The sequence below is a fragment of the Lethenteron reissneri genome, unplaced genomic scaffold, assembly GCF_015708825.2.
Source record: "Lethenteron reissneri isolate LAM-NWPU_2019-01 unplaced genomic scaffold, ASM1570882v1 scaffold_1363, whole genome shotgun sequence".
In the NCBI taxonomy this organism is placed as follows: domain Eukaryota; kingdom Metazoa; phylum Chordata; class Hyperoartia; order Petromyzontiformes; family Petromyzontidae; genus Lethenteron; species Lethenteron reissneri.
The window spans coordinates 1-6,374 of NW_026891073.1; the positions used below are offsets into that span (position 1 = coordinate 1).

Genomic DNA, 6,374 nt, shown 5'->3' on the forward strand with positions numbered 1-6,374 from the left:
GTCTGTCTGTGTGTGTGTAGTGGTGAGTGTCTGTCTGTGTGTGTGTAGGTGAGTGTCTGTCTGTGTGTAGGTGAGTGTGTGTGTGTGTCTGTCTGTGGGTGAGTGTGTGTGTGTGTCTGTCTGTGTGTAGGTGAGTGTGTGTGTGGTGTGTCTGTCTGTGTGGTGTCTGTGTGTGGTGTGTCTGTCTGTGTGTGTGTGTAGGTGAGTGTGTGTCTGTCTGTGTGTGTGTGTAGGTGAGTGAGTGTCTGTCTGTGTGTGTGTAGGTGAGTGAGTGTCTGTCTGTGTGTGTGTAGGTGAGTGAGTGTCTGTCTGTGTGTGTGTGTAGGTGAGTGAGTGTCTGTCTGTGTGTGTGTAGGTGAGTGAGTGTCTGTCTGTGTGTGTGTGTAGGTGAGTGAGTGTCTGTCTGTGTGTGTGTGTAGGTGAGTGAGTGTCTGTCTGTGTGTGTGTAGGTGAGTGAGTGTCTGTCTCTGTGTGTGTGTGTAGGTGAGTGAGTGTCTGTCTGTGTGTGTGTGTAGGTGAGTGAGTGTCTGTCTGTGTGTGTGTAGGTGAGTGAGTGTCTGTCTGTGTGTGTGTGTAGGTGAGTGTCTGTCTGTGTGTGTGTGTGTGTAGGTGAGTGAGTGTCTGTCTGTGTGTGTGTGTATGTGAGGTGGCTAAAGCACAGCAAGTTGGCACAGTAGGGGGCACAGGTGGTGCATCAGCCAGTCATCTCGGTCATCTCGGTCAGTCGACCAGTGGCACCTGGGTCTGCCCCGTGACCTCCTGCCAGCGGGCTTTCGACACTTCACGTGGCCTCAAGGTGCACTTGGCCTGGCACAAGCATCGTGGTGACGTCACCGCCACTTAGTGGCGAATGGCGGTTGTTGTTGTTGTTGTATGTGAGTGAGTGTCTGTACCGGGGGAATTTCCATCTGGTACAGATGTAGTGTTGTAAAGGACGGACTTCTAAACTTCTTTATGGCACACACTGTTTATTATCTTAACACACCGTCTCCTGACCCTGCACAGCTCACTCTTCGCTCCTATTCTACGAAGGTACAGCCTTCGGACTTGCTGTCTATCTGATCTTCCCGCTAGCCTAGCGTCCTCCGGCTGGGACCTAGGGGAGGCACACGGACCCGCCGCTGGTCCGGCGGGTCCCCGACCTCTGGTCGCTCAGGACCTTCGCCCTCACAAGGGCGGGAAGGCTGGGTCCAGGGTCCTATCCAGGACCCATCTCCCCTGACCACTGGTGACTCTGAGCCCAGCCCTGACAAGGGCGGGAAGGCTTGGTCCAGGGTCCTAGCTGTCTTCAGCCGACTTGGGTCTTCGTGTAGCAGAACTCGCCAAGAGCTCTCAGCGCTCCGGCTTTTATACCTGTTCGTGGCCGGGTTGTCCAATCCCCGCCCACCTTGCGGGACCCTCCGATTGGTCCTTCCCAATCTGGCGTTTGGATCCTACCTCACCCCATTTGACCCTGACCGTTTGATTGAGCGGGAAAACATTGTTTACGATCTGCTCTCTCAGTTTGCGAACAGCGAGTAGTTAACACCACTACACAGATATAATGGGAGGCTGATCGACGCCCGGGTGCGATCAAGGGATGGCTCCCTATTGGTCAACCACGTTATGTATGCCGATGATTTGGTAATAGCTGCTCATTCAGAAGAGGAGTTGGAGACGCTGCTGCTGATACTGGAGCGTGCCACTATGAGGTGGGGCCTTACCATCAGTCCCACCAAAACTAAGCACCTGCCTGGGTATTTTGTACCATCGGACACTCCACCCCCACAACTCCCAATCGGTGATGGGGCAGTGTGCTTATGACCGGCTCCAGTTTATCAGCAGAAGTCTCACTCCGAATTAGTCGAGCGGCAATATCTTTTCATCGGTTGCGTAACGCTGTGTGGAAGCTACCTGGTCTGTCGCTCCGCACAAAGCTTCAGGTCTTCTCGGCCACGGTCATTCCCTCCCTTCTCTACGCTTCGCCGGTTGGAAACATTTAGGCTGGCCTGCCTACGATTCATCCTGGGTTTCAACCAGGCTGGATTGTGTGAGGAGCTCACAAATCCTTGAAAGATCTGGGCAAAGTCCCATCGGTGAGCTCCTCCGGCAGGCAAGGCTGCGTTGGCTGGGTCATGTAGCCCGCATGCCCAGCCACCGCATGCCTTAACAGCTTTTGTTCGGCCACATCGAGGGGGCTAAACGGGCGCGGCACGGGCTAGAGAAGAGATGGAGTGATGTGGTACAAGAGGACGTGGAGCTGAGTGGACTTGCCGATGACTGGTACCAGCGGTGTCAAGATCGACCTCTGTGGAGGAGGCTCGTGAAGGATGCTACTGGGCAGTTGGAGGCAGTCTCCCTCCAACAACAACGGAGGGCGGAGGAGCGACGCTCACAACAACGAGCGGAGCGCCGGGTGGCTAAAGCACAGCAAGTTGGTACAGTAGGGAGCACAGGTGGTGCATCAGCCAGTCATCTCGGTCATCTCGGTCAGTCGACCCGTGGCACCTGCTGGGTCTGCCCCGTGACCTCCTGCCAGCGGGCGTTCGACACCTCACGTGGCCTCAAGGTGCACATGGCCTGGCACAAGCGTCGTGGTGACGTCACCGCCACTTAGTAGCGAATGGCGGTTGTTGTGTCACTGTGTGTGTGTCACTGTGTGTGTGTGTCACTGTGTGTGTGTCACTGTGTGTGTGTGTGTAGGTGCTGCTGCTGCGTGTGACGAGGTGGTGTGGCTCGACTCGTCACAGCGGCAGTGGAGGAGCCGCGCGCCGCGAGATGTCGCGCGCCAGCGCCTCGGCCACGCGGCAGACGGCGCCACGTAGCGCGTGCGTTCGCCGCTGGGCACCATCGCACCGCCCCCCATCCCCCCTGCTCCTCCTCATCGCTGCTGCTCTCGCGGCAGCCTTCTACTCGCGAGTGGGGTAAGAGAGATCGCCGTCGTTGAGAAGCCAGGCTCGTCGTGCGGTGTCGTGACGGGGGCTGCGGTGGCGATGTCGGGTCAATGAATGGCGACGCGTCGCTGTGAAGATCGTCGAGGGAGAAGTCTGCACGCCGCTGCTGCTGCCGCTGCTGCTGCTGCTGCGTTCGCTCGCGCTGGTCACCGCGCCGCCGGGCGGCTGTCCGTCCACGCGCCCGTCTGTGCGTCCGTCTGTGCATCCGTCTGCCTTCCCCATCGCCGCAGGGCGCTGTCCGCGGTCGTGGCACCGGGCGCGAACATCATCTGCGGCAAGATTCCGGGACTGTCGCCACGGCAGCGGGCGCTGTGCCGGAGCCGTCCGGACGCGATGGTTGCGGTCGGCGAGGGCGCGCGGCTGGGAATCGGCGAGTGCCGGCACCAGTTCCGATTCAGCCGCTGGAATTGCTCGGCGCTGCGTGAGGAGACAGTGTTCGGCCAGGAGCTCCCAGGCGGTGAGCGCCCCGACTCAGCGTCAGTTCGGCAGAGGAGTGGACCCGCGGCGCCTGTGCGTCTCTCTCTGAATTCTAGAACTCGCAACGCAGCACGTTTCTTGTTTATTTTAAAGTGTGTTCATTTCTCAATCGTGGGCAGTCCTCTGCCTAGAACAGGAAAAAAGAACAGGAGAAATCATGACCACAACCCGAACAGGTGATCCTATTGTAACAACCAGTGCCTGCACCACTCTCCCTTACAGCAGGTGCACCGAGTATGAAACACGAGAAACATTGCCATCCTACACACAACCTTTGAGCGAAGAGGTTTCCCGTCGCCAGGGAAGGAACACGGATCCGCCTACCCTCACAGCGGAGGTGTCCTCAAACTCTGTGCATTTCATCCTCCGCCACACGGGGGTGGAGGCCACCGCCATTTCTCGTTTGCGGCGTCACTGCCCACCGTCTGTCTCCACCTCCACTACCCTTTCCAACGGCCACCTGGCAAGGTGGTGGACTTGGAGAGGTGACATACAGGTGCCCTTAATCACTCTCCTGCGCGCCGTCCACAGGGCCGCCTCCTTCACGGCGCCTACGACGGCCCACGCCTGAGCCCAGACCTCCCCCGCCCTCTGTCTGAACATCCCCCAAATTGTATTGGGCAATGTGGCCTTTACCGGACAAAAATGAGGCAGCAGAGGCTGACATAACTCCCACACCTCCCGAGCAAATGGGCACTGAGGGTGTGAGCCGTGCTCTCACCCAGACCGCAGCCTCTCGGGCAATCAGGAGAGCGGGCCAATCTTCATTCCAGCCTGTCCCAGGCCGCCAGGCAGGATACATCCCGTTGCCTTTTCGTCAGGGCTGCCGATGTTACGTTTTTCCAAAGTTGTCGGTGCACGGCACCCCGTGCACCGAGCACCTCTGTACAAGCCTCCTTCTTAGACATCTCCGCCAGGACTTCCCTGGGAATCCACGACTCCCGTGTCTGGGCCGGCTCATGCTTCACGATGTGTTCGCTTACTGCGGTACACAACCACCCTTAAGGCCAAGCCAGGGGGGTGTTGCGCGGCAACGAAGCCATCTCACGCTTCCTCACATTTATCTTAGATCCCGAGGCCAAAAATAATCTATCCGCGAGTCCTAGGGCCTCGTATACCGAGGAGACATCCCCACTGAAAATGACGACATCGTCCATATACATGGCTATTTGTGCTGGCTCCCTACACCCCTTTAATCCACTGATTTCCCCTGACCGCCTGGGCAAAGGGCTCCATTCACAACATGACTCACACCGGTGACATTGGGAGACACCCCTGTCGCACACCTGACCCAGTTGGTATCTCCTCAGAGAGGACTCCATGTATCAGCAGGCTGCCCGCGAGCTTATGATGCAGCAGTTGCCTTACAACCCCCCTGGTGCGTGCGCTCCCCCACACGAGCAGGTAGCCGAGAAGCGGCCTTCCAGCACGCGGTGATCTCGGCCGCCGTGGCGTACGCCATCACGGCGGCGTGCGGCCGGGGCGACCGGAGCGAGTGCGGCTGCGACGGCGCCAAGCGGGGCGGCTTCTACGACGCACAGGGGGGCTGGCGCTGGGGCGGCTGCTCGGCCGACCTCAGCCACGGCCTCGAGTTCTCGCGCCTCTTCGTGGACGCGCGCGAGGTCAAGCGGAACACGCGCACGCTCGTGAACCTGCACAACAACGTCGCCGGGCGCAAGGTGCGTGGGCGCGCGGGTGCCCTACCCTGCTGCTCGTCTTCCCACGACGCCTTTCAATCGGCTGTCTCCGCAGATCACGACGACACGCGCCGTCCGTTTACAGACCTGAAGCTTGTGTTACCTCCGAAACGTCGTGATTGAGTTTAGTTATTTTTTATAATTTTTATTTTCACCCACGTGACTTTACCGAAAGAACCAGGGAGTATGGATGGATCCTTGCAGTTACGAAAACTTCAAATCTAGAATGCAAGGAATTATCATTACGCCCGTGGGGCCCTGTTTCCTCTGCAGGCGATTTCCCCAAACCGAGCACTCCTCCAGATCCAATCCAAGGCAGGCGCTGAAATGTCTTGGGGGTGAAAACACAACCATCTCTCACCCCCACCCCGCGTCCGGCAACCCCTCACCCACACTCCCTCGCTTGACCTCTCCACTCGCCACCCCACCCCTCCCCTCCCCACTCCCCCCCCCACTTGTCCCCACCCACCTCCCCGATGCTCTCCCACCCCTCGACTCTCTCTCTCCCCCACGCGCCGCCAGGTGCTGGAGGCGAAGATGAAGCTGGTGTGCAAGTGCCACGGAGTGTCGGGCTCGTGCACCACCAGGACGTGCTGGGCCACGCTGCCCCAGTTCCGCGAGGTGGGCTCCGCGCTCAAGCGCAAGTACGACGAGGCGGTCCACGTGGAGCCGGTGCACGCCGGCCACTACCCCGCCTTCCTCAAGACGACGCGCTCGCGCGCCCACCACAAGCCGCTCCGCACGGAACTGTGAGGAGGACTGGCTGACGGGCAGCGTGGGCACGCGCGGCCGCCCGTGCGACCGCAAGTCGCCGCACGCCGACGGCTGCGAGCTGCTGTGCTGCGGCCGCGGCTACGACACGCGCCTGTACACGCGCTCGTGGCATTGCGAGTGCAAATTCCGCTGGTGCTGCTACGTGCGCTGCAGCGCGTGCAGCGAGGGGGCGGAGGAGTACACGTGCAAGTGACGGCGGCCCCGACGCCTCCGCCGGCTCGATGGCTCGCCCCGTCGACTGTCGGCCGTGGCCCCCCACGAGCCTCGCCCCTGGCAGCAACAATCATGGCCGGACAAAAGTTTTGCTGTGGCTTAACAAAGCGGTGTCGCCTAATAATGTTTATAATATAAATACGTACAGCTCCTTGTTGGTGCACTGCTAGATTAAGGACTCCCCCCAATGCCGTGTCAGCCATGTGGTTTGTTTGACCATACTTCACCAGTGCGGGTTGGTGAAGGGGGCACCGGGCAGAGAATGGTTCAGATCTATTAC

At 59.4% G+C, this 6,374-nt stretch overlaps 1 pseudogene; it reads left to right on the forward strand.

Annotated features, from left to right (window-relative positions):
• Nucleotides 1–1,290: 1,290 nt before the first annotated feature.
• LOC133362094 (protein Wnt-7b-like) lies at nucleotides 1,291–6,074 on the forward strand (annotated as a pseudogene).
• Nucleotides 6,075–6,374: the final 300 nt, after the last annotated feature.